Here is a 16,071-nt window from a genome sequence, read left to right on the forward strand (position 1 = left end):
TGATAACATCACATCACATCACAACATGTATCACCCTGTTCTCCTGTAGGGTTCTCAAATTAATTCCTCCTAATAGTCACCTTGGAACCTTTGACTGACATCTTCATAAGCTTTCTCCCTCAGTGCACAAGCTCCTGGGAAACACCATTCTCTCTGTTTCTGCGAGATCATCTTTTTAGCTTCAACAATGAAGTAGATCTTGAGGGATCCTCTTCTTCTTCTTCTTCTTCTTCTTCTTCTTCTTCTTCTTCTTCTTCTTCTTCTTCTTCACTGGATCAGTTCACTTAACATGATATCTTCTGAGTTCATCCAAGTTGTCACAATGACAGGATTTCCTTAATGGTATTCCAATATGTAATCATGCCATATTTTCTCTCCCCATTTAATAGTGGACACTTACATTGGTTCTGTATGTTGCTGATATGAGCGGTTGCCTAGTGTATTTCCCAGTAACTGTCTTGGGTCAGTCTTAGCTCTTCCATTTCGCTAGATAGACATCCCTAGATAAATCTCGTAAATGTTTTGTACATTAGTAGTTGTCTCTTTTCTCTACAATGGAGAAAAGAACTGTATCTCATTGAGTTGCTATTAATTGAGTATATATAAAGCACGGAGGATCTTAACACATAGTAAATACTAGGCATATATTTATTTTTCAGTACTGTGGTAAAATGCAGATATGATCAGAACATATTAAAGTTTATTTTTAGAGCTGCTCATCTTGATCATGCTTTTGTCAAAAGAATGAATAACGAAAGGAAAGAAGAAAGAAGCAATTTCCAAATGAGAGCGTCATTTTATGTCATCTACCAATGTAGTAATTCAAAGGGGTCACTAGATGGCAACTGTGAGTCATAAAACTAGCAGCACATGGTTAACCTCAATGGCTCTGACCTTGACAAGCGTTTCCTGGACCCCGTAACCCTAGACTCGGGCTGTTCCTTTTCAACTCCACGAGCCTTAAACAAAACTGCAGTCAGCAAAGCTTGCCTTCCGTAGGAGTTCTCGGGGTTCCTTTATGGGTGTTAGTCATTTTAAAGGCAGCTGTGTTAAGCCCGGGTTCACTTGCCAAGATTGTAAGGTGACTATGCTCATCAGGAGTGTTTTAGAGCACGTGGGAGTCAAAATCCAGGGCTAAGAAGATCTTCAGGTGTATCCCCCTGCTGGTAGTCTCAGTATAGCACCTGGTTACTTACTCAAAATGCGAATTCTTGGCCCTCTCGGTCTGACAATCAGAAAGCCAGTGTTTTTTTTTTTCTCAGGCGATTCCTTTTACCTGCTCAAGTTTGAGACCACCGAGATAACAATGTTTCAAATAATATAAATGTTGGCACTGGAAGGTTCTTCAGAGAACAGTGGTACCCCGCTTTAATTTAGCCTAAAATGATACTGTTGCCAAATTAAGTGACCCACTGGAAAAGTAAAAATATGGGCCAAAAATGATGGTAATACCCAGATTGCACGTGTAGAGCCAGACTCTCTGAAAAGTTGAATATCTTAGCATTCTCAACAGCTTATTTTATCACCCTCTTCCTCCAGACTGAGGCTGTCAATTTCACATTTTATCCTAACTGCAAAACTCACGTATCTATTTACTTACAGAAGAGTTTCTTTACTCATTTCAATTCAAATTTCTGTGTGTGGGGTGTGTGTGTGTGTGTGTGTGTGTGTGTGTGTGTGTGTGACAGGCTTTATAGAGCATCTTCTTGAGTGTGATGCCTGTGTGTGGTGGAATAAGGGGGGAATAAAAAAAAAAGACATGCATATGTAAAAAAATTTACACGCAGAGAGCCTTGGAAAACAGATGACTGCCTCTGGGGGCCAGAGAAGAGAAGCATGGGGGAGACGACTTCAGAGCTAAACTTTAGGTAGTGGTAGATGCTCCCAGGATGAAGTAGAGGAAAGGCGTTTAGGACACAGCATCAGCATGTGGACGGCCAAAGAGTCATGAACTGGGGAATAGCAGAGTTTGTCCAAAGGCAGGGATGTAGTCTGTACAATATAGACAGCAGTACCACATCTGTGAAGCATAGCTGACACTCACGGAATGTTAGCTATGTGTTAATGTCAACACAGGGCTGAGCGTTTTATAACTATTATCAACGGACTTACTTCTTAAACACCTTTGTACACGTCTACTCTCAGCCTCGCGTTACAGATGACAATGGACATGCATACAGTGCAATATTTTCCTTGGAAGTCAGCGTTTCTTTTTCTTAGAGAGACAGTATATTTTAAAAAGAGACTCATTATTTACTTCCTCATTCTCTGTAATGTGAAGGATACATGATAGAGAAAGACGAAAATATTCTTAATATATATAATATTTCCCCCCTGATTTTGATTTTTTTTTTTTACCAAAGTAAAATGCATGCGTTAGCACTAGTTTTATCTTATGCAAATAAGACCTCTCCAAGCAAGTACAGTTCCCTCTCCTTCAGCTCCATGGCTACTTACAATTACTATCTGTTACAGGTCAGCAACTTTTACTAGCTAGATGCTAAACACCAGTAAATAATGTGCTTTACACTAAATTAAAATGAAAAAGAATACCATCATTAGTAACAGCACTTTAAAAAGCTCTTCTTGGACCATTCAGTAAGAACCCTAGGCCAATGTTAGCATTAAGACTAGAAGTTGGTGATGATTCTGAGTTTTAGTAAGGATGTGCTAGTAGGTCTGAGAAAGTTGGAATGGGTCTTCTATTTGGAGCAAGAGTCTTACACAAAGATGACTACCATCAGCCTTTTTTGTCTCTTAAAAAATTATTTAAACATTTTTGAGATTATAATTACATTTTTTCCTTCCCCTCTCTCCCTCCAAACCCTCTTTGCTCTCTTTCAAATTTATGTTCCTTTATAAATCATTGTTTAAAAAATCATTCTTATTGCATATATACACGCATAATATGTATACATATATTCCTAAGTACATAAATACTACCTTCTCAGTCTGTAAAGTGTTACTTGTATATATATATATTTCCAGGATTACCATTAGGTAATCTTATCACAAGCATATTTTTCATAAATTATAAAATTGGAAGGTTTTTCTTTTTCTTTCTTTTCTTTTTCAACCAAAGAACAAAGTGTCCGGTTATTCTTCATTTCTTTGGAATGTTGGAAGTAGCCAGGTTATTCTGATAATAGACGAATTGTGAGGGGAAAGTGGCAAAGAGAGTTCATTTCAATGACCTGAGTCACTAACGAGAGGAAGCTGAGTCATGCGTGAGTAGCTGGTCTGAAATCCTGCTTTATTACACTTTTGTTTCTATTTTATAAGCACTGACTATGAATGTGATTTTTCACAGTGATTTTAACATTTGCATCTTATCTTCAGTGGTCAGAAGTGCTAACTACTAAAGTGGAAATTTAAATTGTAATGAAAGTTTTGGCAGGACTCAAAATACTGCCTGGATGGCCCTCCCCAGTAAGTGCAGATGCTCAAGGATTATTTAGGGTCTTTTTTAGCTATTTAAATTTTTCCTGAGAAAATGATTTTTTTTCTATAATGTTGGTTTTGATCCATAAAATATCTATACTGGATAAAATAATCTAGGAGACCCTTTCAGGTCGGAGGATCTCTGTATTCATGAGATAATAAATAAATGACACAGACAACTCTTGTCTGAATTTTCATTGTAGCAAAATTTTAGTGTTGTATTAATAAAAGAATTTATCAGACCAACTAGGTCTCTGATTTTATGTGGGATCCTTATAATAGTTCTGTATTTCATTTTTGAGGTGCAGTAAGACCCTATCTAGCTTAAAGTTGCATTTACATGATTTATTTCCACATGACCTTTTCCGTATCCTCCTGGCTAACACAAAGACAATTTCTGAACAGACTACAATAGAAGTGGCTGTCCTGGCCTGCTTGTTTGCAGGTGGGACAGGCACGGCTCACACAAGGCTGTTTGTGCTTTCTGAGAATGACCGAGGCCATTTCTGCTTTACACACACATTACAGCTTTGAACTTTACACTTGTGCTACGTCTGCATTTTTTTCAATCAGATTTTTCAAAAGCACTGATACTTTGAGGCTATGAGAAACAGGATAAAATTTACCAGATAAAAAGTTCATATATAATTATTCTTCCGTATTGGCAATATTAGTGTAACAGTCAGTTATCTATTTCACTCATGATTTTTATGGGAGAGCATACTTTAAAATAAACAGTGATACAGAGCTATAAATATAATTTATTATTTTCCAATGAAAAATAATAATTTTATTCAAAATAAAATGAAAATTTTAGCTTTTAAGCCTTGCACGAATTAAGCAAGTATACAATTAACCCTTTTAGTAAATAAACATACAGAAGCATCAGAGAATGAAGCCCTACCTTTCCACCGGATCTAGAAGATAAACAAGTACAAGTAGACCACTGACATTAATCTACATTATGCTCTGATGGCATCTTGTGGATTTTGTCACATCAAGGCAGGTGCATATCAAATCCCAGTAATATGAAACCACACCACTGAGCACTGGAATTCTCCTGCTCAGCACAACCCCGCAGGAGCATGAGAGTCGTGTATGCAGCTATATTTCCTGGTAGCTGTACCAAAAAAGGTGAAGAGACAGGTAAACTCGCTCATACTGAATTACATGTAGTAACACATTAATCACTACCTGAACTGCTATCTCATTGAACTCAGGATATTGCAAATACAATTTTAACTTGCATTCGTATGCATTAAGAATGCATGTATCTCCTACTAAAAGCATCCCTAAGTGAGGATGAAGCACATTTCAAGGGCTCAGTAGCTGTATGTGGTTTGTGACTACCACATTAGACAGTGTTGCTCATCTAAGTGTGTCACACTGGAAAACGTCAGAGAGCGGCAATATGATATAGAGGGAGGACAGAGATCAGAACCATGTCTAAAACTCTCTTTTTCTGGCTCCGACATTTGCTACTGATATGATTGTGAAGAAGTGAGATAGCTTCTCTGGGTCTCAGACCCCTATCCTTCAAAATAGAAAATTTTATATGACTACTATATTCCTCTCAGGAGGCTGAGGGTGAGATTAAATAAGATATCGTATGTGAAAGTGTGCTGTTAAACCATAAAATGCCATGCACATGTAAGACATTATTACTTCTTTTATGGTAGATTTTGCTCTCATGACTTGCCCAAGGCCACATTCCAAATTGGTAGAGAAAGTATCTGGGGCCTCAGACTTCCAGCCATCTGCTTCAGCTAACGGCTGTTCATACCAAACTCATTTAAAAATGGTGGTTCTCCCCCCCCCCCAATCTTTCTATTTAAAAGATTGAGGAAAGAGGATAGTGGCATTAAGAAGTAAATTCCATATTGAACAGTTACTTGCATAATGTTTTTCAGTTGAAGTATATATAAGGTTATTTATATACTTATGTACTTAGCATTGTGGCATTCAAAGACTGGACTTTACTCCTGTCATATAACTTAAAACCACGTGTTCTTCAAAGTTTCAAACAACTCTGGAACTAAATGGTAGTCTCTCAACTCTCTTTATCTCCAAAACAGCATAACCACAAGAAAGTCCTTCTGTACTGGACCTGACTAATAAAACAGATACGGAACAATGCAGCAAGTTTTCCATAGATATTTTTGGTTCCAGATGTGCTTCATTAATTCTTATGTGAGAGTCACCACCACTTATAGCGTGACTCCAAGAAACACATTCATGATAAACAGAAACTGGGAAATGGTGGGTGCAGCAATATTATTTGGTGCTTACTGTGTGTGAGGCATGCTTGATATTTAATGGTCAAAAGAAGGTTGTCTCCATCATTTTTGTCACTGGCAGATATGCTATTTCACTTGAAGAAAGTATGGATATGTGTACCCAGATGTTTGCGGTACAGTGTGTAGGTTAATCTGTGCTTTGAATGGTAAAAACTGATTAAAAAAGAAGCTCTATTTAATTAAAAATAATTTAGGAGTCTCCCTTGTGTAATTTTGGAAAGCACAAAGGTATATCATGACCTCTTTCTCTTTCTCTAATTGTATGCCTGTAATCCTGTTTATATTTGTTGTTTTGGCCATTTTCTGTATTATGTCATGCAAACATCTTTGCAGAACTTAAAAAGGCATTTAAAAACACTTCAGAGTTTTGATTCTATGTGAAAGTAGGCATAGACCCAATTCATTGTGACAAAAAAAAAAAGATATATGCAAAAGTTCCTTGTTCTTCTTTTGATCAAAATTTCTTAAAATGACCTTCACATGCTTATGTTCATTAGAAAACTTTCTATTACAGCGTCAGGCTTGCCTGAATTGGCCATATTGAATAACGGTAATTTTTATTTTGACTTGCCGAATCCCTACTCTTGACTATTGAATGAAATAGTTTATTGAGTCACCTTTACATTTTATTGCTTCTTCACCTTAGTTTAAAAACAAAGAACTTAATTTTTTAAAAATCCAATAAAATGCATTTTTTGATCTTTCTACCACAACTTTACAAGCAGTTCCCCTCATTTGCCCTGTAATAATCACCTTCTGCATTTTTTATGATTTAGTTGAACATTATTATTGTAATTTTTTACTGGGTGAGCCCATCAGTGTCCTTGGCAGCAAGATTTTGTTACAAGAAATCCAGAAGCTGAGTGTGCTGTAACAACCGAAGAGTGCCTCTGGATCTAGTTCACAGCCTTCCCCAAGAGTGGACCCAAGCCATGCCATGCCTTTCCTCATGAGTTTCTTTAACATCCTCCATCACTTGAATCCTATAATCGGCTGCTTAAACATGTATATTTTCTTCAGTGGCTTTGCATTATAAATATTTTATTTGGAGAACATCTGGCTTTGATGGAAACTCAGTCCAAATAGTTGGCAGTTTCTAAATTAAACATATAATATCTTAGTAAACTCACTTAAGTATTTGCATTCCTCCAGGTGCCCCGAATGGATCCACTTGAAACAGAACATGCTCATGTGGCCGGATGCTGGGCTATATGTGTCCTTTTGTTTAAGTGTATCTCCAGCACAGGAACACACACACACACACACACACACACACACACACACACACACACCCTGAAGATTCTTAACAAATCAGTCTTTCAATTACAAAATGAAATTACACTGTAAGAAGCCATTGTGCTGCTATGTATTAGGAACTCTCAGGCCATGTGTCCAAAAGTCACACTTCAAACCAGGCAACAGTAATAACCATAGGGTGGCGTGGGTACTATGAGATAATGTCTACGAGGCAGAAGTGGATGGTATGTTGCGGACTTTTTCTTTCCATCAAAGTTCAAAAGTTAATGATGTACTTTACATTTTTATTACTCCTACCGAGACATCAATTAAAGAATAAAAGAAATTCTGGCATGCTCTGATTACTTTTCACTGTGGACATATCGAGTGTCACATGTGAATGAAACCGTATTTGTTATATCATGCTATGTTTCAAACATCCTAGCTTATCTTTGGGAAAATTCAGTATGTATCACTTCAGTCATCTGAAATGAATAATTTCTTCATTATAGCTCATAATTTCAAACTATAAAATATCAGCTGGAAAAAATGGGCTCAATTAAGAGAAATATGATAATGGTAGAAAAACACATATAGACATGTCTGAGAGATGATAAGATTATTTTAATTTTCCCATTTGCACTGGAATTATTTATTTTACAAATCTCCAGATCTTTTATTACTTAAGATCCTTTGCTGAATCATGAAAAGGAGCTTAAGTTAGCAATTTTTCCCTGTACAATCTAGCTGTTAGCATCTGGCAGACACTTGGATACCTACTCAGGTCCTATGGAAATGATTATCTAAGACTCTCTTTCAACATGCACAGACTTAAAAATCAGTTATGCTCCCACTCTGTAGTTCAGTGTAAGTTTATTTTTTAAAACTCAATATTAGTGATAGTCTCAAGCCTTTTTCAGCAGAGTAGATAACATCGGAGTCAGGACAAGTGCACTTGAAGAAAGGCTGGGTACCTATCTACCTAACTGTCTATGCATGACACGGCAACTAGCACCTGCTTCATTTGTGGGCCACCCCAGGGCTAGTACCCTCCCTCCTTCCCTCCTTCCCTCTGTCCCTCCCTCTTCAAACTTACATTTAGGCTTGGCTGGCCTGTAGAATCGAGGACCAAAGTCCTTGTTTGACTCTTCTTGTAATACCTTTGGAGCTGGGTCCTGTCTCTTCTCAGGATTTACTTTATTTCCGGAACAGCTTCTGAAGTGGAAAGATGAAAATGTTTTTATTCAATTGTATAGAAAATAAGGAAAAGAATTATTATCAATCTGTATTTTTTTTTCTGTATTATAGGAGGAATTGTATAGTAGGAATTATAAACAAATTCAAGATTTTGGTATACATTTATCCTACAATAGAGCTTATTTTATTTTAATAAGGAGAGGGGGAAGAGAGATGACATGTTTTGCTTTTGATTTAAACAAGTATATGTTTGTTTTTATAGGTTATATTACTATAGTTTAGATTTGGAATCTCTCTATAGGCCCATATGTTAAATGCCTCTTTAGCCAATGCTGTCACTGGGAGATGGTGGAACATTTAAGAGGTGGGGCCTACTGGGAGGAAGCTAGGTCACTGGGACCCTGATGTCTCTGTTTTGGTTTTTGGTTATCATAAGGAGAACAAGCCTCCACTTCCACTAACCCTAACCAATAATGTACTATTATAGACTTGAAACAAGAGTCAAGAGCTCATGACCTGACATCTTTGATGTTGTTCTCTGTTTAGCAAGGGGTGGGGTGAGGGTGCTAGGGGTGGAGGGGTCTGGATCTTGGCTGGCATCCTGGAATTCAGCTTCCAGACTGAGAATGGGTGTTCTGTTTCTCTCAGGGGCAGCTAGAGTGCCTTAGGGTGAGGCCCTAGTGCGTTAAGCCAGGGTGTCAAAAAAGGTTTTCCACAGTGTTGCAGTTTAGCTCTGTTAGCATAAGATCGCCGGTGGCAACGGAAACTCAGGCAGTCCAAAGCTATGGCAACACCAAGGTGTTACAGCTCTTGGTCAAGCTGCAGTGCTGAGCACGGCAGAGATGCGGGCCAAGGCCCATGCCTGGTCAGCTTGCAGCCAAGGCCCAGGACCAGTGGGTCGGAGAGGAGATGCTGCCCCGGGGAGGATAAATGAAGAAGCTCAGAAAGTCTTGAAGTGAGAAAGTGTGAATGTTTATTCATGTGAAATCAAGGGCAATATAAACCCTGGGAAGAGGGAAGGATTTCGAGGGTGGATATGTTTGATTGATGGGATCAAGGGGTCAGGGATATTTTCTGGTTCTATCACAAGAAGGAAAATACTGTACTTAACTATCCTATGGGGTGGGTTGGAGATCTCCAAGTACAATTGAAGGTCACTGCTAGACTAAGATCCTTAGCAGGGTGGAACATTTCTAGGAAATCCTATGCTTACTAGAGTAGTTTCCTTATCAGGAAAGAGTCTGGCCTGTTATCCACCCTGAGGGCTCCTTACAAGACCTGGAATCATCCAGATCAGGCTCCCCTTTTTAAAACCCCACTGAGAAAAGGGAGTCCATCATCATAGACCGAGTGCAAATAAATGGCTCTCCAGAGATGACCGACTTCAACTTTATCCAGCAGAGCCCCACACTCTGAAATCATAAGCCAGAAACATTTCTCCTCTTTCAAAGTACTGGTTACAGTTACACAAAGCTAACACATATGCATACATCCAAATAGACCATCTATCATTTGTTCTTTTTTTGTTCTCCTCGTCATGTATCAAATGTCCATTAATTCCTCACTGACATAGATAAAAGATAGTCTAGAAAGGACTCGTGCAGTTGTTATAGAGGAAGCAATTTGTAAGGAAGTAATGCCTCAGGAAGCATAGTTTCCTTTAAGAAAAGTCAACTTCTGAATGCTACATTCCCATCTCAATTGCATACACATCGAATTAGAAGTTGTTCTTAGTTACTTATCAAGTAGGGGGTAGCAGGATGTCATTTGTTTATTTTGTCTTGCAATTTTGACACAACTCAAGCAGATATCCAGGCTTCACACATTTTCCTCAGTTAGCCACTTCAAAAACCATGTGAGATTTCAGACTTTCACTGCTTTTACTAAAAGATACTGTCATTTGTTTTGTTGTGTTTCACAGAGACATGCCCAGGAGATAACTATTTGTTGTTTAAAAAATATTTAAACAGAAACAACTTCAGAATTTAGAGCAACAGGATTGGAAATCTGGCTTTTGTTGACTAGGAAATGAGCGCAGAGCTGGGTATCCAGTTTGAAGTTCTTGCAGTAAGTGGCGTATTCTAGAATAATGCTCTCTAATGCTTTCTGAAATAAATGGTTATTTCATATTTTATGCTTTCTAATATGGTATCCACTTGTTACACGTGTCTGTCCAGCTCTTAAGAATGTGGTTAGTGTGACTAAGAAACTCCATAATTTTCTCTCTTTGTTTTTTTTAAAGTTTTTTTTTTAAGATTTATTTATTTATTTATATAACATTCAGCCTGCATGTGTGCCTGCTCACCAGAGGAGGGCACCAGAACTCACTATAGATGGCTATGAGCCACCATGTGGTTTCTGGGAATTGAACTCAGTACCTTCAGGTAGAACAGCCAGTGTTCTTAACCTCTGAGCCATCTCTCCAGCTCCCTTCTCTTTGTTTTTAATTTATTTGAATTAATTGACCTGCCTGTAACAAGTGGCTGCATCAGAAACTATGGTTCTGAGAGTTCTCTGTAGTTGGTATTCAATATAAAATGGATATTTTCACTTAGTATGTTTAGAATTATAATGTTCTCAAAGTACACGTCCAGCCTGACATACCACTTGCCTTTGGAACCTGTGCAATTTTTGCTCAGAACTGAAGGGTGCATCTATTATCAGTATGAATTTCATCCCACTTGTGGGTATTGAGTCATAAATACTCAGATCTGAATGGTTTGGGCATCGTCTCTTCTCATAAAGCCACAAGATCTTAAAGTACCTCTGGTAATAAAGTTCATTGACAGTAAAAGGACATAAATGTTTGACTTTTCCAGTCCTTTTCATATGTCCATTATGACTCTTTTCATAAGACTGGCAAAAGCAGGCAGATAAGGTGAGGTCCTGCCATATATGGCTGCTTCCATGAGAAATAACTCTCCAAACTGGGAGCTGATTTCTGACACTAGATGGTAAACACCACATATGTCTTTTGGCATACATTCTTCAATAGCTCTCAACACTGGCTGATCAGGCAAGCCTCAATGCTGGCATTGAAGATAGCATGCTGGAAAGACACTAGCTGCAGTCCCTCCCTTCACAATGACTAAGGGTTACTGCATTAGACCAGTGGTTCCCGACCTTTCTAATACTGTTGCAGTAAATTAAAAAATGAGTGTTTTGCTATATAATGTTTATTATTAGCCCTAAGATTATCATGGCAATATTATTTCACCTGCTATCACAAACAGTAAGACACAGACAGCTGTTATATTTACCTTGGGCCGGGCAGATATTCCTACCTATGCTGTCTGAATCACCTCACTCTCCATTTCCCAATCCCATCCAATGCCATCCTCCTTAACCATACTATCTTCCATCCATAATCTTATAAATACTTGCATTTATTCTTCATTTGGGCCTTTTCACTCCATTATTGGAGTCCTTTGTCCTGGCCCCATGTGGTTTCTTCTCTAGGCTAACCCATCTTGGTGTCCTTCCTCCTCTCTTCCAGTCCATCTGTCTCCCATGATTCTCTCTGTCCTCTCCAAGCCTGGGAACCTTAGCCATGCTTACCCCATTCTGCCCTGCCCAGGTATAAGCTGTTTAATCAACCAATCAGATATGTCTTAGGCAGGTTTACAAAACAAAGATAGGTGTAACCAGATCTTAGAGGCTAGTAGCACACATCAGACCAACTTCCAACATAATGGTATGACCCTTTAATACAGTTCCTCATGTTGTGGTGACCCTAACCCATATTTCATTGCTATTTATTAACTGTAGTTTTGATACTGTTATGAATTATAATGTAAATATCTGAAATGCAACCCCCGAAGGTTGTGACTCATAGGTTGAGAACCACTGCATTAGATTGCAGTAGTTTTCATAATAACTTCTTCTGCTAATTTATGCTTTCTTTCTGATTGTGGTGAACATAGGAGAAACACCAGATAAATAAAAGTCCTAAAGAATCACTACTATACGCATGTTGTACATTCATTTCAATTTAGTTCTCTCTGAATAGGTGCCACAGACCCACACTCAAAACACAGACCTAAAAAACAAAGGTAAATGTTTTAAAGTGCAATAGTTCCATTTTTAGATTTTTAGTATTAGATTGAACATTTTATTGATAATTTAATATATATATATATACATATATATATATGGGATTTCCCCTTCTCTCTAAGCCATAATAATTCCCTTTAAACTAATTTCTAGTTAAAAGGCTCTTTGTCAGTAGTAACATAAGATGAGTTTAATTTTTACTTTGCCATTCATAACACTATTGGAAAGAGTGTTATAGTCTCTCTGTGTGAAACAAATCAAATTATTCGGAACTCAAACACTGCAAGATGGGAGTGGTAGTATTGCCTACACAGGTAATTTAAAACTCATTACATTTCAGTTTATTTTGGAAGAATAAGCTAGAAACATGGCAAAGTACTAAGCAAGAAATACTCAAACTTCTTTTTCTTCTCTACAGTAATTATATGATAAAATGTATGGTCCAACATGCACATATTAGATGAATTTTCATTGACAAGAAAATTTTATGATGAAAGATGAAAGAGATAAGAATCAATTGGCTGTAATAATTATGTCTACTACTTAAAGTAGTTGAAGACAATGACATATTTTTAGAATATATTAACTGATAACGCTTTTATTTAAAAATGTATTTGCTTGTTGTGTATTATCTAAGTGTATGTAGATGTACTATGTGTGTTCATGTGCCCATGGGAGCCAAAAGATGATGTTGGGTACCCCAGAACTGGAGTAACAGTGTGTTGTAAGTGTGTTGAACTCAATCTAGGTGCTGATTTCTGGTCCTCTTAGACAGCAGCAATGACTTCTAACTCCTAACTCCCTTTCTTCAACCCCATTCTTGATTTTTATAAACAGATATTTAAAAAAATATTCTTTACAAATGAATTTAAGGCATTAGAAGTAATCATAAGAAAAAAATGATACAAAACGTGTAGATAAATGTCATCATGAACAAATTAAAAGGTGAAATGGAGGCCACCTTAGTTTTTGAAAAACTTTTATACTCTGAACACTTTTCACATGGACACAACTCTTCACCTTTCTTGCATTCCTTTCTATGAATTTGGGAAACCTTATGGTAACCAATTCAGCATAGTAGAAGAGGTATAGTACAGCTTTCTCTTTCTTACTCTTGTCCCTTCTTTCTCTTGTTTATTCTCTTTATCATTATTTTGAGACAGAGTCCCATGTAGTTCAGGATCACCTGGAACTTGTTATGTTGTTGGGGATGACATTGAACTCCCAATCCTCCTGTCTCCTTCCAGCTGCTAGCATTACAGGAACATGTCACCACACCAGGCAGAACTTCTGAGGTACTGAAGAACAAGGAGCTGTCTGTGTGCTGAGTTGTCTGTGTCTGTGTCTTTTGGAACCCCGAACTTCTAAGAAGTCAGACCACCTTCAGACTATACACAGAACCCTTATGTTGACTTTTCTTCCAATTCACACTGTCAGCTAAGCTCAACCTTCCTTAAATTCCTTGCCCTGAAACTTTTTCCCCAAGATCACTGTACAGGTACTCATTTCCATGTATCTCTAATCTCTCTTTAATTCTACCACAGCAGTACTTCTTTAATTATGCATCTTCACTTAAAATCTGCCTTAACATGAACTCTTTTCTCTTACAATAACTTTCCTTCTTCCTCTACATCTCCTTCTCCAACCACTCTCATTCTGCCTCTGTCTCTTTCTTTCTCTCTCTCTCTCTTAATGGGTACAGATAGCTCAGGCCAGCCTTAAGTTCATCATATAGCCGAGGATGACCCACAATTCTTGCTCCTTATGCCTCTACTTGTCAAGCACTGGGATTATTGGTATGTATCCCATACCCACCTCTAGTTCCCCACCTGGGGGCAAGAAAAGCTTGTTTCTTTCATACTAAAGCATCCCTTGAAACTAGAACTGTGCCTGGCACATGGCTAAGTATTTATAAATATTTGTTAGACCCTTTCTAAATAAACACATCTTCCAATTCTGAAACACAGAACTTAACGGGGAAAGAAAACCAGCACTTGAGATTTTAAACACTTTATTTTCTTTTAAAGCTAGAAATTTTAAACTCTACGGGCATTTTAAAAGGCTTTGATGGTTCTGATTAGAGCTAAGTACATTCCTTCAATTTGGAAGAAAAGAAAAACCCACAAACAAAATCACAGCAGCGTAAAATTTTTTCAGGAGTATGATGAGAACTCCCTTGTCAAATCACATATTTTTGAAACTGTATCACCATTCAGCGGACGTCCTGCTTTGAAATGAAGAATGTTTATCTCTCACCAATATTTTATTGCTGCTGAACATGTGATTTATTTACTGGATAAGGAACACGTCTTAGTGAAAGATTCTCCTTTTATCATTGTACATGTTGAAAACAGTCTTGTTTTCTTATTATTTTTCAGTTTTTTGAGGTTGGCTTAATTTAAACATCTAGAATAAGGTGGAGTATCTACTGCACTTGGTAAGTGAAATTAGAACTATTTCATGTGGTACCATTCATTCTGGGATGCAAGGGCCTTGTGGGTCGGGCTTCAGTAACCAGGAATGATTATAAGATTCTATAGTACTCCTAGTCAAACTTTGGGAAGAGTACAGGGAATCTTATGAAAGAAGGGGGAGATAGAAAGACCTGGAGGGGACAGGATCTCTACAAGGAGAGCAACAGAACCAAAAAATCTGGGCCCAGGGTTTTTCTGAGACTGATACTCCAACCAATGACCAAGCATGGAGAGGACCTAGAACCCCTGCATAGAATATCGCCCATGGCAGCTCAGTCTCCAAGTGTGTTCCCTAGTAATGGGAACAGGGACTGTCTGTGACATGAATTCAGTGGCTGGTTCTTTGATCACCTCCCCCTGAGCGGGGAGCAGCCTTACCAGGCCACAGAGGAAGACAATGCAGCCACTCATGATGAGACCTGATAGGCTAGGGTCAGAGGCAATGGGAGGAAGACTTCCCTTATCAGTGGACTTGGAGAGGGGCATAGGAGGAAATGAGGGAGGAAGGGTGAGATTGGAAGGGGATGAGGGAGGAGGCTACAACTGGGATACAAAGTGAATAAACTGTAATTTATAAAAAATAAATAAATTAAAAAGATTCTGTAGTACTGAGATTTAAATCCAGAAAACCACGAGTATAATGTGAGTTGTTATTTCAAATTGCTATTTATGTGTGCCATAACATTTCAGAATGTGTATAACATTCTCTCAGACATCCACACATAGGTTTATATATATATGTGTGTGTGTGTATACATATACATATACATATACATATACATATACATATACATATACATATACATATACATATACATATACATATACATATACATAGGATATACTATATAAACATAGTCTGTCCTAACCAGTTTTGAACTTCCAACATAAAGCAGGCTCATTATATTCTTATGATTTTTAAGAAAGAGGAATACATAATTATACTCCTTGGGTCAGTTCCTTGCTAATTGTGTTATCAGCCTACTCTCAATTAATCCCACAATTGTGCAATAAATGAATAAAAGTGAGGAGATGAAAGATTCTATTATTGACATGTTACTAAGGAAAAATTTGGTGAACCAGAATCAGTAAAACAAAATTGCCTAGTCTTATCCCATGAACATCATCTAAGGGACTAAATTTCAAGTTTTGCTAGGAACACTAAATATTCCCTTCCTAATGCACACTGGTATCAAGAGCACAATAAATGTCCATTGATTACTGCTACTAAATTGGATACAGTATTTCAGCTGCATATTTGTGTTGTGTAGAAATGCATGGTTTTAGAAAAAACAATAATTGGGTTAGGTACCTTGCAGTTTCTGGAAGCCAGTCTTTCTATCTTACAGAGAAGTCTATTGATTTGTTCTATA

The 16,071-nt window shown here is 37.7% G+C and overlaps 1 protein-coding gene across 4 annotated transcripts in view; it reads right to left on the reverse strand.

Moving 5' to 3' along the window:
- Col8a1 (collagen type VIII alpha 1 chain) overlaps window positions 1–16,071 on the reverse strand; it is a 139,083-nt gene that overhangs the window by 44,585 nt on the left and 78,427 nt on the right. For 3 of the 4 annotated variants that reach the window (XM_060370587.1, XM_060370588.1, XM_021651526.2), the window contains exon 2: window positions 8,071–8,189. The gene's annotated coding sequence lies outside the window, so the exon portion shown is untranslated. Of the gene's footprint in view, window positions 1–2,112; window positions 2,218–8,070; window positions 8,190–16,071 lie in introns of those variants that run through there. The other variant, XM_060370589.1, reaches the window with a different exon arrangement.

This window comes from Meriones unguiculatus, chromosome 17, assembly GCF_030254825.1.
Source record: "Meriones unguiculatus strain TT.TT164.6M chromosome 17, Bangor_MerUng_6.1, whole genome shotgun sequence".
Lineage (NCBI taxonomy): Eukaryota > Metazoa > Chordata > Mammalia > Rodentia > Muridae > Meriones > Meriones unguiculatus.